At 40.9% G+C, this 16,629-nt stretch overlaps 1 protein-coding gene across 1 annotated transcript in view; it reads left to right on the top strand.

The window, feature by feature from the left end:
* The first annotated feature begins 912 nt into the window (after positions 1–912).
* Positions 913–16,629, top strand: part of JMJD1C (jumonji domain containing 1C) — a 58,539-nt gene continuing 42,822 nt past the window's right edge. Inside the window, exon 1 of the mRNA XM_009325996.1 lies at positions 913–1,022. The gene's annotated coding sequence lies outside the window, so the exon portion shown is untranslated. The remainder of the gene's footprint in view (positions 1,023–16,629) is intronic.

Here is a 16,629-nt window from a genome sequence, read left to right on the forward strand (position 1 = left end):
TAGATCCCTGCTCAGTCACGCTCTCCTTGCGCTTCTGTTCCAGGAAACCCAGCCAGCAGGGAAGGGGACTGCCTGCTCGTCCCCTTTTGGGGGGAGACCCGTTGAAGTTAGTCATGGCTCCCTCCCCACTTGCCTACTGCATCCCGCTGTGCCTGGATGAGGCAGGGTGCTTCGGGGCAAAGACTGCAGGGGGGCATCGAGGAGCCCGTTATTCCCTGCTCCCCTTTCTCCACGTCTGGCTTTTGCAGCAGGGCCAGGAGGTTTCCTGTTTCCCCAACACGTGGGAGGAAGCAGGAAACCTTCCAGCCCCGCTGCAAAAGCCCCAGGACCGGGCGCTGCCGTCTCCGAAGCCGTTGCGCCGGAGCAGCTGGTTGCTGCAGGGAGGAGCGGCTGCGGGGGCGGCAGGCAGCAGAGCCAGAACAGACGCAGAGACGGGCAGGGAAATGAGATGGTTGACTCGAGGCAAGGTGAACGATTTCAGAACAGGAAGGGGGGGAGCGTTATCACGTCTGCAGTCGGTTTCCACTTCAGCGTCCTTAGTGTAATTACCACTGCGCTAGCTAGTCCTGCAGGCAGAAGGAGAGGATCTGCATCCTAAGCTTTATGTTTACGATATAATCGTGCTCCTGTACTTTGAGCTTCTGTGGTAAACACTCTTGCTCAAGCACGGTGAGGGAAAGGAAGAATGTATGGTGTAGTTCCCTTTTCTAGCTGGTTTTCCACCAACGGCACAAAGGAAAAATGACAAAACACAAAATCCTCCTTTCTTGTATAATTAGTAATTGTTATTCTGTTTTAACTTGTTTTGATGGAAGAATTACGTCAGTGTTTATACAGTCCTGGGGGTTTGATGTGCTGAGCTTTTTTTAATTGGTTAATTTTCTTCTCTTTTCCTTTTTTTCCGATAGACATTCAAGCCCTTGGTTGGAAAAAGTGTATACAATTCAATTACTGCAGTAGAATTCCTTGTGGACAAACAGCTGGATTTTATAACTGAAGATAGTGCCTTTCAGCCCTATCAGGTAAGAAATTTGGTTAGTGTATAAGTACTGTCCATTTAGCTTAGTTAAAATCCATGCGTCTATTATTTTTAAGTGCATTTTACAGTCAAGTTCTGTGTTACAGGAACAATTTCCTATTAATCATTGGCAGAGATTGTTGCTCATTTTGTGAAGGGTTATATTGGATACTGTATCTCATCCGAGTGAATCTGATCGCGTCAAGGAGTGCTATGCAACTAGTATTATTGAACCACCTTTAAGTAAAATACCTGACCCCTTTAAAGGTTAATCAGTCCCATTAATTGTAGAGCAGATAAAAGATAGCGTCCATCCTTCTGAAGCTGGGCTTTAATTTTTAGGTCTTTGTACTGCTGCAGTGATATCCAACTTACTGCTTTTTTGAGAATGAATAGCAGAAAATGTTAATTTTTTAAAAAGAAAAAACACTTTCTCTTGCTGTTTTTTCTAAGCCTGCTAACATTCCCAGTATCCTTGATTTTAATGCCTTCTTCATTAATTAGAAACACATTAATGTGTGTGTATTTAAAGAACAAGAGAAACAATGACCCCCCCCCAGAAGGTGGTCTAAAAATCTCTTCTATGACAAGTAGAAAAACATTCGATACTTCGACTTGTGCTGAACTGATTGCAATTAGAATAGCCATAAATTCTTTCTTAAGGCTGGGATGGTACACTGCGGTGATACAGAAATAGTACTTTGAGACTTGGAATAACAGATGGCCCTGAATAAATGCTATGTAATTTTGTCCTGACACCCCTTCTTCCCTCCTCCTTCACCAAGATTTTTTTTTTCCCTATACCAAATATAGAGCTAGAAAAAGAGAAGTGACTGAGAGAATCCTGGGGAAAGGAGAGGGAGGTTCAGTTCGTGGAAGGGTTGGTGCTTTTGTGTGTCTGTGGTGGGGAAGCCAAACGAGTTCAACGCTTCTTGTCAGGGTGAGGTTACATGTTATGACTCGAGCTGCTCGAACAGCTTGGCTCTGCCGCAAAGGACAATTCCCACTGTCAGACCTCACGCTAGCGCCTTCAGCCTTCTAAATCAGCACAGCCTTGATTTTCAAAAAGGGGGGGGTGGTGGGGGTGGTGGTGCGAGAGTCTGTGATGTTAGTGAGCTGAGCTGGATTAGCCCAGGGTGCAGCGAGTGCTGTGGCTTTCTCTAGGGAGGGGGTCAGGATGACGCAACACAGAGTGGGATATCCCACTCTGGCAGCAGCGACCTCTTAAATCAGCTGAGCCATGAAGTGTAAATTCACCCTCAGAGCCCAGCCGCAATCTTCCAGATTCATTTTACAAAGCAAATACTTGTGCTAGTGTCTGTCCTTTGCCTGAGATCTATCAAGATCGTATATCTGATGAACGTTCATTCCAGTAACAGTAATCAATCTCCTTTTGGCAATGGATCATCTCTTACAAGATGAGCTGAGCAAAACAAATTGAATATATGAGAAGGATTGCCTTTTGTAAAATAATCTTATTGCCAGGCCTGGCTGGCAGTAACATAGCAATGCTATATGCATTTTAGGTCCGTCACTTCAAGGAGTATTTACTGATACAGTATTAGACACAGAAGCACCTTAATTTGGGAAGGTGCATACAAATTGAAGGTGTCATTTTTGAAAATGTGTCATATGAACAGCTGGCTTTATAATATCTTTGTAAATAATAATTGTAATTAACAGCATTAGCAACTTCAGTTTTGAAAGAAGTGTTGACCAAAACCTGGTACAAAGCAGTAGCTTGTAAAAAATAGTTCCAGATAAAAGCTTGGTCTCCATAACTCTTGGCCTCAATTTTTGACACGTAGAGGGAAATTCTGTGTGAGAGGTCAAGTTGTTTCCCCCTCTCATGAAGCAAACAGCTACCTGTTAAAGCCTGAGGTGGAGGCTACTGATCTGTATCACTCATAAGTAGTTTGGTGACAGGAGAGACCTAAATTGTCTGTTTGTTGTAACAGTACAAGAAGGCTGCTGGCGGAGATGCCTTTTAAGTACTGAGGCATCCAGAATTTGCATCTTAACTGGATATTGCTCAGATCTTGAATGCAGAGACATAAAATAACATCGAGCTTTCATGAAACAAAGATTTCTTTATTTGAATGATTATAAGAAGTTTTAGAAATTATTTTCATAGGCATGTCTCTCTTTGCAGGGCTACCAATGTCTCATTGCCAAGTTTTACAAGTTAATTGTACAGATAAGAACTTTAGTGTATGTCTTTAAGAGAACAGAAACTATTTTTTAAAATATGTTAAGTGAATTATGTATTAGCAGTGTGTTAGACAGAAATATTGACTTGATCATTATGAGACTGTTTTCTCCTGAAAGATACCTGAAGCGGGAGGATTGTGTCTATTCATTTGTTTTGCTTGTTATTTTTTGTTGATGCTGGAAATTGCATTCCTAGCCTTCAATAACTTAATGTAAGGTAGTTTTTACTTGTACCTTTTTTCTGGAAGGCCTTCCTTTTCTTTGCTATGAAAACAGGTCCTAGATAAATCTTTGGTAAACTTCCTGTGAAAATAGCATTTCTAAAAAGAAGAAAAAATGGCCTTTTTGCTCACTTGTTTGGTCTGGAATACTGTTAACCTGCTTTTGAGCAGAAGACAGAACTGAGGAGCCATTCTTTGCAGAGATGAGTTAACTCTGAGTCTTTCTAAATGTGTTTAGTTTTTGGTTTAAGCTCTCATGGCTGTACATTTTCAATATCAAGTCCTTAGAGACCATGGTGATCTAAACACTTTTTTATTGCATTATGCTGTTAGAGCCTAAAATTCCAGTACCTTTCTGCCAAAACAAACAAAGTTTGAATCTGTGTGGGAAGAGTCCATTTCACTTCAGATACAATTCTTAACTACTGAGTAATTTTTCCCATCGTTGCGTATACTTGTAATACTAGTAATGGGCAGCAGATGACCATTTGGTATGAATTCTGCTCAGATCAGTTCTGATCAAAAAACGCAGTGCTGCTTAACATAACTATTGGGTTAAAGGGCTTCAAGAATAAGGTGGTGCTGTCCAGTTTAAAGGTGACAACTGCTCAAGGCAAAGAAAACAGCACACTTGGCATCCTTTTAGTCTTGGCAAGAAAAACAAAGTTTGAGTAGGCAAAGAATTAAATTAGTGTCGTTACCAGAAGTGGTTCTTCCAGAACAAGAGTGAAGAGACTTTGGCAGGACTCACTGAGGAATCGTGAACCATGGATTCCCATGCCATGTCTGTTCTTTGCATAAATAAACATGTTTCAATTGTTAAGAGATTGAACAATCTTTGTAAGAGCTAGATGAATATCGTTATTAGAAGTAGGGTATGCAGCTGTGCTATACTAGCCTTTTTCCATTTTTTCTTATCTTCACAAGGTTTTCTATAGCAAGTATTACACTTGTCAGTGAATTTGTTCTTTACAGCTAAATGTGTTATGTGATTTTTCTTTTCCCTTACGTGTGTACTGCTTTGAATCCTGCCCTTCTCTGTAAAAATTCCTTAGATTCTGTATGTGTGGTGCCTTATACACCAACCTACAACTTGTTTCCGGTGGCTTTTATCTCAGTTGCTTCACAGAGGATACAAACGGTGTTATTGTCTACGTGAAACTTGTGTGTGACTGAGACTGACTCATTTGTTAATCTGGGATAGTCAGACCATTTAGTCATGTAGTTCTTTTTATGGTGGTGACAAGGGGATCTTGTGGAGAAAGCAGATAGGAACATTTGCCGTGGTGCTTTGCTTAGCAATGAAATGAAAATTATGTTCCTTTGCAGGAAGTGACGTAAAATTTACAACATACATTTTCTATGTCAAACTAGTATCTGTAGGAAATGTAGTCTTGAAATGTGATGTGTAAGTCAGGTCCTTAATATTTTTCTACTTTGCATTCACAGTATATCATGTATATTTTGTGATTAAGTAAACATTGACAAATGTAGGTTATAGTGGCTCTTGCTATAGATTGAAAATGAACACACTTTTAAATGTTTGTTATTAAAATATTTTAAACAAAACTACAGTAAGCCTACACAATTACAAGTGTGATCTAAATCAAATAATAAGAACTGAAATGGTTTTCTGTAATAAGTTACTTGTACTATTCTGTGACAGTTATGTGTCTGTTCGTTATGATGCATGTAGTAAGTTAAGTAGCAGCAAAGCTGATCATGCCTTAATTTGTTTGAGCATTGTAGTTTACTTGAAGGACTATAGATGGGGATGTGAAGCATTAAAGCTCAGCATATGGTATGTGTGACCTCATCAGTGTGGTGTTTTTGTCTGGGTGGTGTTTGGCAGTACCCGTCACGGGCGCTACTGGGCTGAAGAGTGTGATTCTGCTGTTACTGGCCGAAGCAGCTGGAGTCAACTGCATTATGCTTTGGACAAGCAAATAAAGAATAACAAAACGTGGTTTATACCGTGTTTTTCTGTAATAAAATACACTTAGAGAAAGACCTGGAAAGACTCTGCTTTGCCCAAGCAGTCAGCGCGTTTCAGCTGTGTGTCTGGGTTGGGCAGAGCAGGGTGCATGATAGATTATATATTTCCAAATACACACACAGAGGTTACATGTTATGACTCGAGCTGCTCGAACAGCTTGGCTCTGCCACAAAGGACAATTCCACACTGTGTGTGTGTGTGTGTGTGATAATGTATTTCCAAAGGATTTGTGAGCACACAGCACTGGAACAAATGTGCACAGCTGAGCCAGGGCAAAGAATTCAAATTAAGTTCCTTCACAATCGTTAAACTTCCTGCAAAGAGAGTATTTCGCCACTCAAGGAAGGAAGTGGAAGGGTGTGCACACAGTCTTCAAAATGTCCTCCTGCATATTGGGGTTTAAAAAAAAAAAAAAAAAAAAAAACCCAAAAAAAAAAAAAAAGCCAAACAAAAAAAAACCCAACAAAAAAAAAACAAAAACCACCCTGCTAAGAATGAATCAAGAACACACTTCAGTTCTTCTCTATGGTGGAATCTCTCTTGGATCCACCCTACTTATTCACATTCTCCTTTAGAACAACTTTTTTAAAGACGAGCCTCGTTGCCTTAGTGTTTCAAAATAGTAAGGTCTACCTGTCTACCTCTGTGCTGAAGGTTGCAGATGTAAAGATAGGGCACTGAGAAATTCCCTGTGGGAGGTGTTACATGCACAGTGATAGGCATGTGTACTTTGCTCTTTTTCTGAATGTGCATTGCATGTCTGAGAGCTGACAGGTCAAATGTTTAACACACCTTCAAGGTTGTTGCAGTAATAATGATAAACTTTTTCACTAATCATGAAATAGGTACCTCGGATTCAGGATGTAATACTGCACTAATCTTACTTGATCTATTACAAATTCGAGTTCTAAAATGACATGAAGTAAGGCTTGAGAAAAGGGCATTGTGCAACTCTGATACTCTCCTTTTCTGTTTATTATGGGCAGACGTTGGGTATTTCAGGCCTGGATGCTTTTGGGTTTTGTGACTTGTTTGCTCATAAGAGCAAGCCAATTGTGTAACGTGGCTTGTGTAGTAATGACATGTACACATAAAAAAATTCTTTACACATCTTGAAACAGGGATAAAACAGTATTTTTCTGTCTGTATTTTAAGCACCCCATAATCATACAGTGCCCTCATCTTTCAGACTTCTCTTACTTTAAACTTCAGGCTTAAAAATAGCTACTGCAGCTGAAAATTGCTTTTCCCATAAACTTGTACCTCCACTGACCAGGCGGGCAGGAGCTTTTGGGTTGGTCCCACCCTTTGAGGTTGACAGAAACAGCTCGGGAACTCCTGGTGCTGGCCAGCTGGCGGCCGTGGCCATCATGTGCTCGCCTCCTGGTTTCGTTTCCTCCATGGGCGGCAGAGGCACACACAACTTTCTGCATCTTTAACTCTTCTCAGTGTTGTCTTTAAGAGCCGTCCCTATTCTTTTCCATGTCTCTGGTGTCTGGACCACCCATAAGCAGTCCAGCTGGCTTCTCTGGCAGTGTTTTAAAGAGTGATGGTCTAAACAGCTTGTTACTGACACATCTATGTTTAAGTGTACACTTCTAACGTGAGGGGAAGCAAAAGGCTGCATCCAGCTAGAAGTGGGTCAGATGACTCATACCAGTCCTTGCTCCCAGTTACACGTGTGGGACAGAAGAGTTTGACTGGAGCGCTCGCAAGGAGAGAGGAATGAGGGAGGAGGCATTGGCACCCTTCATTTGTAGAGTCAGAGGGAGATGTACATTATCTCTCCTAAACCTGTATTTGTGCCTCCCTTTGAAAAGAGCTGCTTCCCTGAGGGCTTCATCTGTCTTTAGTCTCAAAATAGGTGGAATAAAATTGCACCTTTCTCTTTTACCTTGATTTCTTAAGAAATAAGGGCTTTAGTCGCTTTTTTTTTCCCCTCTCTCTGAGGTTTGACGTGGGAGTGGAGTTCTTCCAGATCTGACAAGCCTTAGGGAAATGAGCAGCGTGGAGGGGAGGCCATCAGTCAAAAGGCAGGTGGCATAGCTGCCACAAATAGTGGCTCCTCCAGGTAGTAGGAGGGAATTCAGGTAGAACTGCTGAAGACTGTGGGAAGGTGCACGAGGAGGAAGGGGAAAGAGATATGAGGTCCCTGGGATAAGCTGAGGTTGCTACAGTAGAGGTAGGTCTCAAATCCATAGGAAGACTGGTTTCCTTCCACTGTCGTAGGGAAACTTGTTCTATTCATCCCACAATTTTTCAAAAATCACGGTCGGTTAAATGGTTTGACTTCGTTAATCCTAGTCTAGGAGATAGCACTGAAATAAATAACTTAAAAGTTAGGAATTCAAAACAGAACAGATGGAACAAAAACTTGTTTCTTCTTTGAAGGTGAAGATCAAATCCTTTCACTGAAGTATCTTAATACTTCTCAAAAGCAGTCTTGGGATTACTGAATTTACAAATCCATCCAGTGTTTCTGGGTAAGGAACTTCTGTGTTTGATCACAAATGATTCCTTTTTTCACCAGTAAAAGCCCATGGAAAGTACTGCTCAGTAGTAAGAGAAGGGCGCCTTATCCTTGGTTCTGTGTCCTTAAAATTTCCAATTCTTCACATTTGATTTATTAAAAAGGAAAGTTTAAAGTGTTTTTCTTACGTGATGTTCTTGACCAACACTATTTTCATAATCCGGACACAAAGTCAGCTCCTAGAGAAGTCTGTTTCACTTTATAACCAGATGGTGCTTTGCCAGTATGTTCTTGCTTTCCCAGATAGTTGCTGTATGTCAGAATTGGGAATCCTTAGTGCTTTGGGGAACTCTGAAGCATAAAATCCCACAGTCGTTGCATGAATGTGCTTATCCAGGGAGGGAAAAGAGTAGGCCTCCCTGCATTTCAGGTAGGGGGAGAAACTGAGTTTCATTGAAATGTGTTGTTACCAGAATTAAGTTTTAGCTTGGTGTGATAAACACAATAGCTCATTTGATGAAGTGCTCATGGTTTTGTTTGCTTTCATTCCTTCCTCTGATACAGCATTGCTTTCTTCAGGGCTGCTACTCTATACCTTCTCCTTGGCTGCCAAAATGTATTTTTGAAATTACACCTAACAGAAGTACTAATTTGTAGTCTAGGATTAGTGCTTCATGAGAGCTGACCCACAGCCTTCAGCAAGCTGCAGTTAGTAGAGGTTGAGAGCTATAGCAGTTCCAGGTGTGTATATGGGATTCCTTTTCCAGGCCAGACATGTGGGGAGAAACGCAAGTAATTTTACACAAAATTGAGTCTTTTTTTTTTAAATTAAAACTAAGTATGAATCTTACTATTTTCTTAGACATTGGAATAACTTTAGTAATAAAACAAAAAGTGCAGTATTTGTTTTGATGTAGAGGGCTTGGTGTACAGTGCATTTCCTGATCAAACTTAATTTCATTTTAACAGTATACTACATAATTAAATATAGTTCTGAAGTTTTTTCTACTACCGTTGTTTGTAAATACTGACACACCCCCCTTCAATCTAGCAAACATTTCCTGTCTTTTGAGTGGAATTAAGATCAACTATTCCTGTTTTTTCCCTGCTTCCCCCTCTTGTGTGTGTCTGCCAGCATTACTGGGAGTAGTATTTTAGTATGCTTTTGCTGAGCAAGTGGGTTTGAAGCACTGTAATTTTTGTGCATCTCACAAATTATTCCGTATTTTATGATTTTAGTAGTGAATTTTAAGCATACAGTTTAGAAATTGTATTTCAACCATAGAGGCTGGGTTTTTACCCAGTGTGAATGTTTTCTTCCCTTTTGCTATCTTCTTTTCACCATTCCATGCCACTTCGGTATACAAGAGATAAAATCAGGTTAAAGCAGATTTCAGGATGCGTAAGACTTGGTGGCTAAAGTATGATGCTTGACAGGCTTCTCCCCCCACCCCTCAGTGGTGTAGTTGAGTCTTAAATTATGTTTTCAATAGGATTTTTTTGGTTCTGTGTGCTAGTAGATTTATCGACAGAAAAATATTGTGAAATAGACAAGCATTATATCAATTTTAAAGACTGAATGACTTTCCTAAGTTTACCCCAAGGAACTTATTGCAGCAACAACTGAAATGTCCCTCTTTTCTGATTAGCAATTTAATCTTTCCTCTTTGCAAGACCATTCATCTGTTCTATAAAAGGCACAGCCACTGCTTTCTTCAGAGTTGCAGAGAGCTGTAGTGTTAATCCAAATATGATATACATCCCAGCTGGTCAGACCTCTGTTATTTATAGGAAAAATTCCTCAAATGGCTCCAGCAGGTCAGAACGGAGCTCTTAGCAGAAGAAAAAGCACACGATGATGGATGTATTGCTTCTGATACTGTCTTGGAGCAGAGGCAGCATTTCCACGTTTGCACAGTGATGGGCTTGCTGTTGTATGCCCAGCCAGACAGTTGGAGAGTCTCTGCTCCATATCCCTGAGACCAGAGAAATTTGTTCTTTTGAATGAAATTCTGCAAGAAAATGTGCTATTTGTTTTCCCAACCCAGATGCATTGCTTCCGTGCAGTGCTGCCTTAAATCCTATTAGACATTAACTTTGAAAAGTTTTGTGCAAATACAGTGGTACTCGTTTAAAACATGAGAGAAATGTGTTTTATTCTGAACTACTTTCATATTATCAGCATGTTGGCCAACACTGTTATGTAGCACTATTCTAAGCAACACGTTTTCAAACGAACCCCAGAAAACCACTTGAAAATAAAACATTAATGTAATAGTAATTAAGTGAACCAAACCCCACTGAAGCTGGCTTTCAAGGACATTTTGAAGATACCCGATTTATTCTTTCTTCGTGACAAAAAAAATCGGTTAAGATATTTTTATTGTTGGGAAGGATTTGTATTCTGCCCATAATCCTCATGAGTTACAGGGGGAAAGGAGCTGGGAAGTTGTATGTTCCCAGAGCTCCTATTTGGTAAATAGGATTGAGGGTATTTGCAGAAGAGACTGGGTAGCTCTGTGTCTGCTGGTAATCTAAGCTGCTGGTAGTTCAAATTACAGAGCAGAGAGTCATTCATGAGAGTGAGATACTCTAATGCACGTTTCTAGGAGGTGGTGTTGATTCTAGGAGCTGTCGTCAGTCTGCCACGTATTGGATGGCGTTTTACAGTTTTCTTCTGCAGATTTGAATGGAGAAACCTTTGCTCTTTAATATAGTAAGCTCTTAGTTATCGGTAGTCTCGTCAAATAATACTGTGTTGCTGAGTAATGCGACTGATAAAAGATTGGATGGAGGTAACTACCATGAGATGAGAGATGAACTATCCAGTCTGTCATTATCTGTGGTGGCGATATACAGCTTTCCAACTCTGCCACTTCAAGCTGCTGCAAGTAACTTCTGCTGTCCCCGATGCAAGGAATATGTGTCTTCTGTAAAATGGTCAGCCTCTGAGCAAGAACTGATCTCTTGACTTGATTTCTGGGGGCATTAGACTGCCTTTCTAGCAGTCCACTAGTCCAGACAACTGATGATGAACAGAATGTACTTTCTTTTTTGCTTAAAGACACCTCTGTCCATACAGCTTGTCCTTCAGTTGTTATGATTTGGGGAGTTGTTAGATACCTTCTGAAAGCTGTTCACAATTCACAGGGTGTCTGGGTCTCCGTTTAAATTTTAATATCAATGTACAAAAGATTTTTCTCCGATCTACTGACTTAGCTGCTCTCCTTGGTAGCATTAGCTTCACTCTGCTAATTGCTTGCTTCAGGGAAATGTCTGCACTTTGAGGTTTCTTTTCCCATAGTGGCATTGAGTTGCTTGGTAAGTGACTCAAAGGCTTGTTCCAGTATCACCATGTGACTTGGGAGTTACTGGCTGAGTGGGGTAGGACCAGTATTCCCTCCCTATTTCTCTTAGGAGTAGATAAAACAAAATGCAAAATTAGGACAGAATTGCATATTGCTGAGATGGTGGTGATAAAGGTATGGAGCCTGCAGTGAGGAAAAGGAAGGAAATGTGGTTCAGTGGAAAACAAAAGAAAAGCAAATGTATGGCTGTCATCAAAATGAGGGAGAAAATGGACATGGAGCAGTGCTATTCACTTGACCATTCATTCGTTTGTACGTGGAGAAGAATGTAAGTAAAGACGGTCACTGCAGCGATCTAAATGGATGTTGACAGCCCACCAGGTTTGTGGGTAGGAGCCACTTGTTTGGGAAAGTCTTTAGATCAGATGCTAAAAGATAACGCCTGTCACTCTGGGAGATTCTGCTTTTCTGACCCAGGTTGTCCCAGCTGCTCAAAGAGAGGGTGACATAACCTGTGAGCATAAGGGTCATCTAATTTTTTTTAATCTCTATTTCCAAATGCAAAACTATTGTGGAAGTCACTAGAGCAGTTTTTAGGTTTTGTGACAACATCTGCTTAGCCCAGGTTTGGTTTTGCTTCTCCATTGGTGGCTGCTTGCTTCCCTGCTGCATGCTCGTTCTGTACACTCTCTTGTTTCCCTTCTGCCTTTCCATACTAGATTCTCATCTACAGAGACAAGAATAACGAGCCGACTTGTAAAAAGCAAATTTTCCAGCGTGCCCATTTCACCTGTGACATTGGTAGTCTTACAGGAAGGAAATCTTTTGTTTATTTTTGTGTTTGTGAGGTAAAATCAGGGAAAATAATTGACTACGAGTCAGATTTTTTCCTGTATATTTATATTCCTAACTTTAATATGTTTTCCATAGGATCATCTTTTATATTTTTAATAGAAATTTTCTGGTATTCTTAGGGGTGTGAGTTACTCTTCCAGAACTGAACTAATCAGTGCAATGATGCTTCTTCAAGCCTGAAATCATGACTTGGAGAAGCGTATGCAGCCCCGCTCCCCTAATTCTCAAACCTGATAATTAAAATTTTAAAATCGGTGTCAGCTCTTTAATTATTGAACAGATGATGTGTGGGGGGAAGTATTAGGCATAGGGAAGAATGGGGAGCAAAGGAAAACTTGTTGATAGCTTTTCCTGAGAGATACTAAGTTTATTGACAGTTGGAAAATTACTGAATTTTTAGTCCTCATCTTTTTTTCCCCTGTAGTTTTAACTTTCTACTTATAGAAACATAGTTGTTGGTGTTATCGACACTGAAAATAACCCCTAATCTTAAATGTTTGTGGTCCGAAACATCTATAAACATTTGTTCTTTTCTGAACGATGCATTCACAGCCCCTTTAGTATCTTGATACTGTTATCCCTCTTCTCTTGCCTGGCCTCTGCATGCAGGGAGAACATCCCTGCCCGTCCCTGCCTTTTCCCATGCGGCATGCCTCCACGCACGTGTGAGGAGGGCTGACCTCAGCTTGACTTTGTTTCTGGTTTAGGGGTCAGGGTTGTGCCTTCAAGCTTGACTTAACTGGTTCAGATGTAGCCCAGCAGCTGCTGGGTTTGAATGAGGTAAATTGTGACCGTGCATTCAGAACAGCAGAAAATAGGTCAAGTGTGGGTTGGGTTTACATAGAAAGCGCTAGCATCGCTTGGTAAGTCTAAGCCTCTTCTCTCTGCTCAGATGAAGCCGTTTAAGGTAAACTGGGAAGTTACCATCTCCCCAAAAAACTTTCTGGTCTTCTGTAGCCTTGGTGTTTCTGGCTAGCGTTGCCCTTCGTGAGAAGCCTGGAGCGGGAGGGAGGTTGCCCTAGTTGCAGGGGCACGTGGCAGGTCGGGTCGATGTGTTCCCCCGGGAGCGGTCGCCTCTAGAAAGGCGTTTCTCTGCTGGCTTGTGCGGAACATTACAGCCCTGCAGCCTTCAGCGCCTCTCTGACCTCCTGCCCACCAGCTGCAGTGGCATGGCAGCCGGGGTAGCCTTTCACTTGTCAAAAAGGAATAAGGAATATACTGTCTACTAGTGGTTTATGCATGCGTATGTGTCTAGAAAGGTGGGTAAAGCAACAGAAGATCTGTATATTTTAGTCTTGGCTAAATTTGATGATTTCCCTATGGGTTTTGCTGTGGTCTGTGTGGCCTCAGCAGCGCTTGCCTAGTGATACCCTCGGAGGTGTCAGTTGCTGCCAGTTTTCTCTGTATTTTAGATTCTCATCTTTTGCCACTGGAAAAAAGTCTTGCAGCATGGCAGAGGGATACTACCAATGAATAGGTGATGTTGTTGTTAAGATCTTTGGTATTCTGCCTATCCAGATTTTATGTCACTGTTTTGTGGGTTTTCTTCCCTGCTTACTCTGTCAGGCAGGACAATATTAAGATTGAAGGTTTGTTAAAAAGTTATAATCAGTGAAAGAGATTACAGATCAGTGATGTAGTCAGATATGTCAGGTGACACAGTCAGTGAAGGATAAGAGGAAGAAAAAAGAAAAGGCTAGTTATCAAGGAATGGAAATATGGAGAGAATTTTTTTCATGGAAGAAAATCATCTAAAAGATGGCATTAGAGGACTAGTATAAATTCTCAGCAATCTAGGTTTTAAAAACAATACTTTTTACTGCCACTGCTCTCTGAAGACTCTTGGGGCAAACTGTCGGCAGGTGTTGACCTATCTTGTTCCTTGTTTTTCAGACTGCAATTTCCAAATTGAATTTCTATGCAGCTGAAGTTCCATGCAGTCGTAAAAATGATTGGAAAAAAGAAGGTGGTGGAAAAAAGAAAAAAAAAAAGGGGGGGGGGGGGGGGGTTGTGGCTCATTTTGTAGAAACTGATTTCAAGATACTCACTCATGAAACAAGAAGAAAACTGAAGGTTCAAGCTTTTGACACTTTCATCTCTGAATTTCTCATTTGCACTGTTTGAATTTAAATGTGGTCCCTCTACCATTAAAGTAGTAACAAAATGCTTATTTCCATGTGCAGCACATACTATGTAAACATTGTAAACAGGACTCTGCAGTCGGTTATGTACAAGTCTTCATTTAATTCGTGTCCTAAATTATCAGAAAACCTCTAAGCAGCCAGAGGAAGCTATGGTTAATTAAGCCACAGATGGTGAGGACTAATGTGGTGTTGACCTTTGTGAGGACTGCAAAATCTACTTAGTCTTTCTCTGTAAAACACTAGCTGAAATGAGTTCCTCCTGATACTAAAAAGATGTCCTTGATGTGTTGAAGCCAAATGCAGAGACACCATGGCCAAGGAAGGCGCTTTCCCAAATAAACATTTCCAGGTTCTAGTCCATGGCATGTGTTGAGGCTTGGTCTTCAGGGCTCCGATTTAAGCATTTCTAGTGCCAAAAGCCACTGTTTTTCCAGGACTGGTTTTCCTGGAATGCATATTGTTAGTTCTCCTCTTCTTCACTGAAAATGAAGAGTTGACAGCTGAATGGAGTTTCTGTACCCTCCTATAAAAGCAGCATGCAGGCTGTGTGATTGGGGGTAGGGGCAGCTACTTGAATCCACTTTTTAGTTGTTGTTGTTTTGTGCTCCAGGGTTTCATCTCTCAATTTAATGAACTCATTTCTGCCCCTCAAGTCTGTGAAGAATGACTTGGAGAAGTATTTTAAAATGCTGAGGAAACATCTTGCTTCAATACTGCAAGTCTTGTTGGGAAGGTAGAGCTCTGTGGAAATGTGCAGGCGTTCCCACCACACACATGCCTGGCTGCCCAAAACGGAAAAGGAGCTTGTGGTCATCTGAGCCTTTCAGAAGGCACTTTTATATGGTTTTTGGGCAACATGCAGGTTCGCCTCATCCAGGGATGCCTCTCAGTATCTTGGACAGTATTTTGTTTGTGGATGGGGCTTGAGTAGGAGAAGTCTCTATGTATTTGGATTTTGACTTGTTTTTCTGTGGGTGCTGTCTTTGAAATTCCTGTTTGATTCATGACTTAAAGGAATTTAGAAGCATTATAAGTGATCTGCACTTGTTCTCCTGTGGCTTTGAATGATAAATTGTGTTTGTCTGAATAAGCTCTCTGAAAATGCTTCTCTGAACAAAGATCTCTACTTGCTGGTTAGAGCAGCGTGGTATTTTAACCTGATGGTCTATAGTTTCCAACCTGTTCCATCATTTTGCACCAGACAAAAGAACAGATATACTCAGAGAAACACTGGATTACTTTGTTGTTTGGGAAAATTTCATTCTTTATCCTTCTCAGGACTTCCTAGGAGTCAAGCATGTCCCCAGCAGGTGAGAATTCTCCCCTAGAGACATATGCAGCCGACTCAAGTACTCTTTGGATAATTAAGCAGAAAGTCCACTCCACCAGAAGTGAATTCCTCTTTTGGTCTGGAAAGAAGGAAGAATAGCAGCAAAGATCTAAAAAACCTGACATAGATTGGCAAGCTTCTGATAGTCACGTTGCTTCATGTGACTGTCTTCGAGAAGGGCAGGAAGGATTATCTCAACCATATCTTTCTAGCCCATACGCCCTTTGTCTTCTTCCCAGTATTGCATATAGTCATTTGTGGAGCAAGGGGCACTGCCGTATGAAGTACATAAAGAGCTTCCTACAGTAGATTTAAAGAAGAAAATTGCAGTCAAATTTATTTGATTTGCATTCTGATTTGCATTTCATAAGGTTTTCAAACCAGCATTAACATCCTCATGGGGGATATATTCCAGGACTTGTGGAAAAACTAGTCTAGGAGAGGGTACCACATTTACTTTTGCGAGTGAAACTTTCTTGGAACTACTTTCGAATGAGGAAAGGTCTGGAGGAAAAATCCTGCAGGGCATTTAATTCTTCTGTGGGTTAGTCTGTCAATCTTGCTACTTTGGTTGTAATTGCCAAGGTTCAAATCTGTAGACAGAGTTGTTGTTTCTTGAGCAATATAAATACAGGGTAAGGAAAAAGACTAGGCACTGCAGAGTCATCTGCTTGTCTTCAGTGCTAAGACAGGGAAGAGACTGCAAGTCATCAGCCTTGCTTGCTGCCCTGTCTCCCTGTTTTTGCCGAAGTTTGTGGTGTGCACTAAAACAGTGTGCTTAAGGCCATCACCTTATAGTTTAACATGTTCTGCAATTAAAAAAAACATGTTCCTGGTTTTTAGATGTTCAGATTTAAGATTAATGGTGGAAAAAGGTGAGTCATGGCACACACATTTTTTCATAGATATATGTAATGTGTACACACAAGAACAGGATTTTTGAGATTTCAGGAACCTTTTTTTTTTTAGTATCTTGATACTGAGCTTCAGGTGTCAGTTACAATTTTGCTTTGCTGTACTGATGTCTATTGACCAATGTATAGCATGTTCATGTCTAGAAGCAAAAGATTCCCCCC

The sequence above is a fragment of the Pygoscelis adeliae genome, unplaced genomic scaffold (genome assembly GCF_000699105.1).
Source record: "Pygoscelis adeliae isolate BGI_AS28 unplaced genomic scaffold, ASM69910v1 Scaffold4, whole genome shotgun sequence".
Lineage (NCBI taxonomy): Eukaryota > Metazoa > Chordata > Aves > Sphenisciformes > Spheniscidae > Pygoscelis > Pygoscelis adeliae.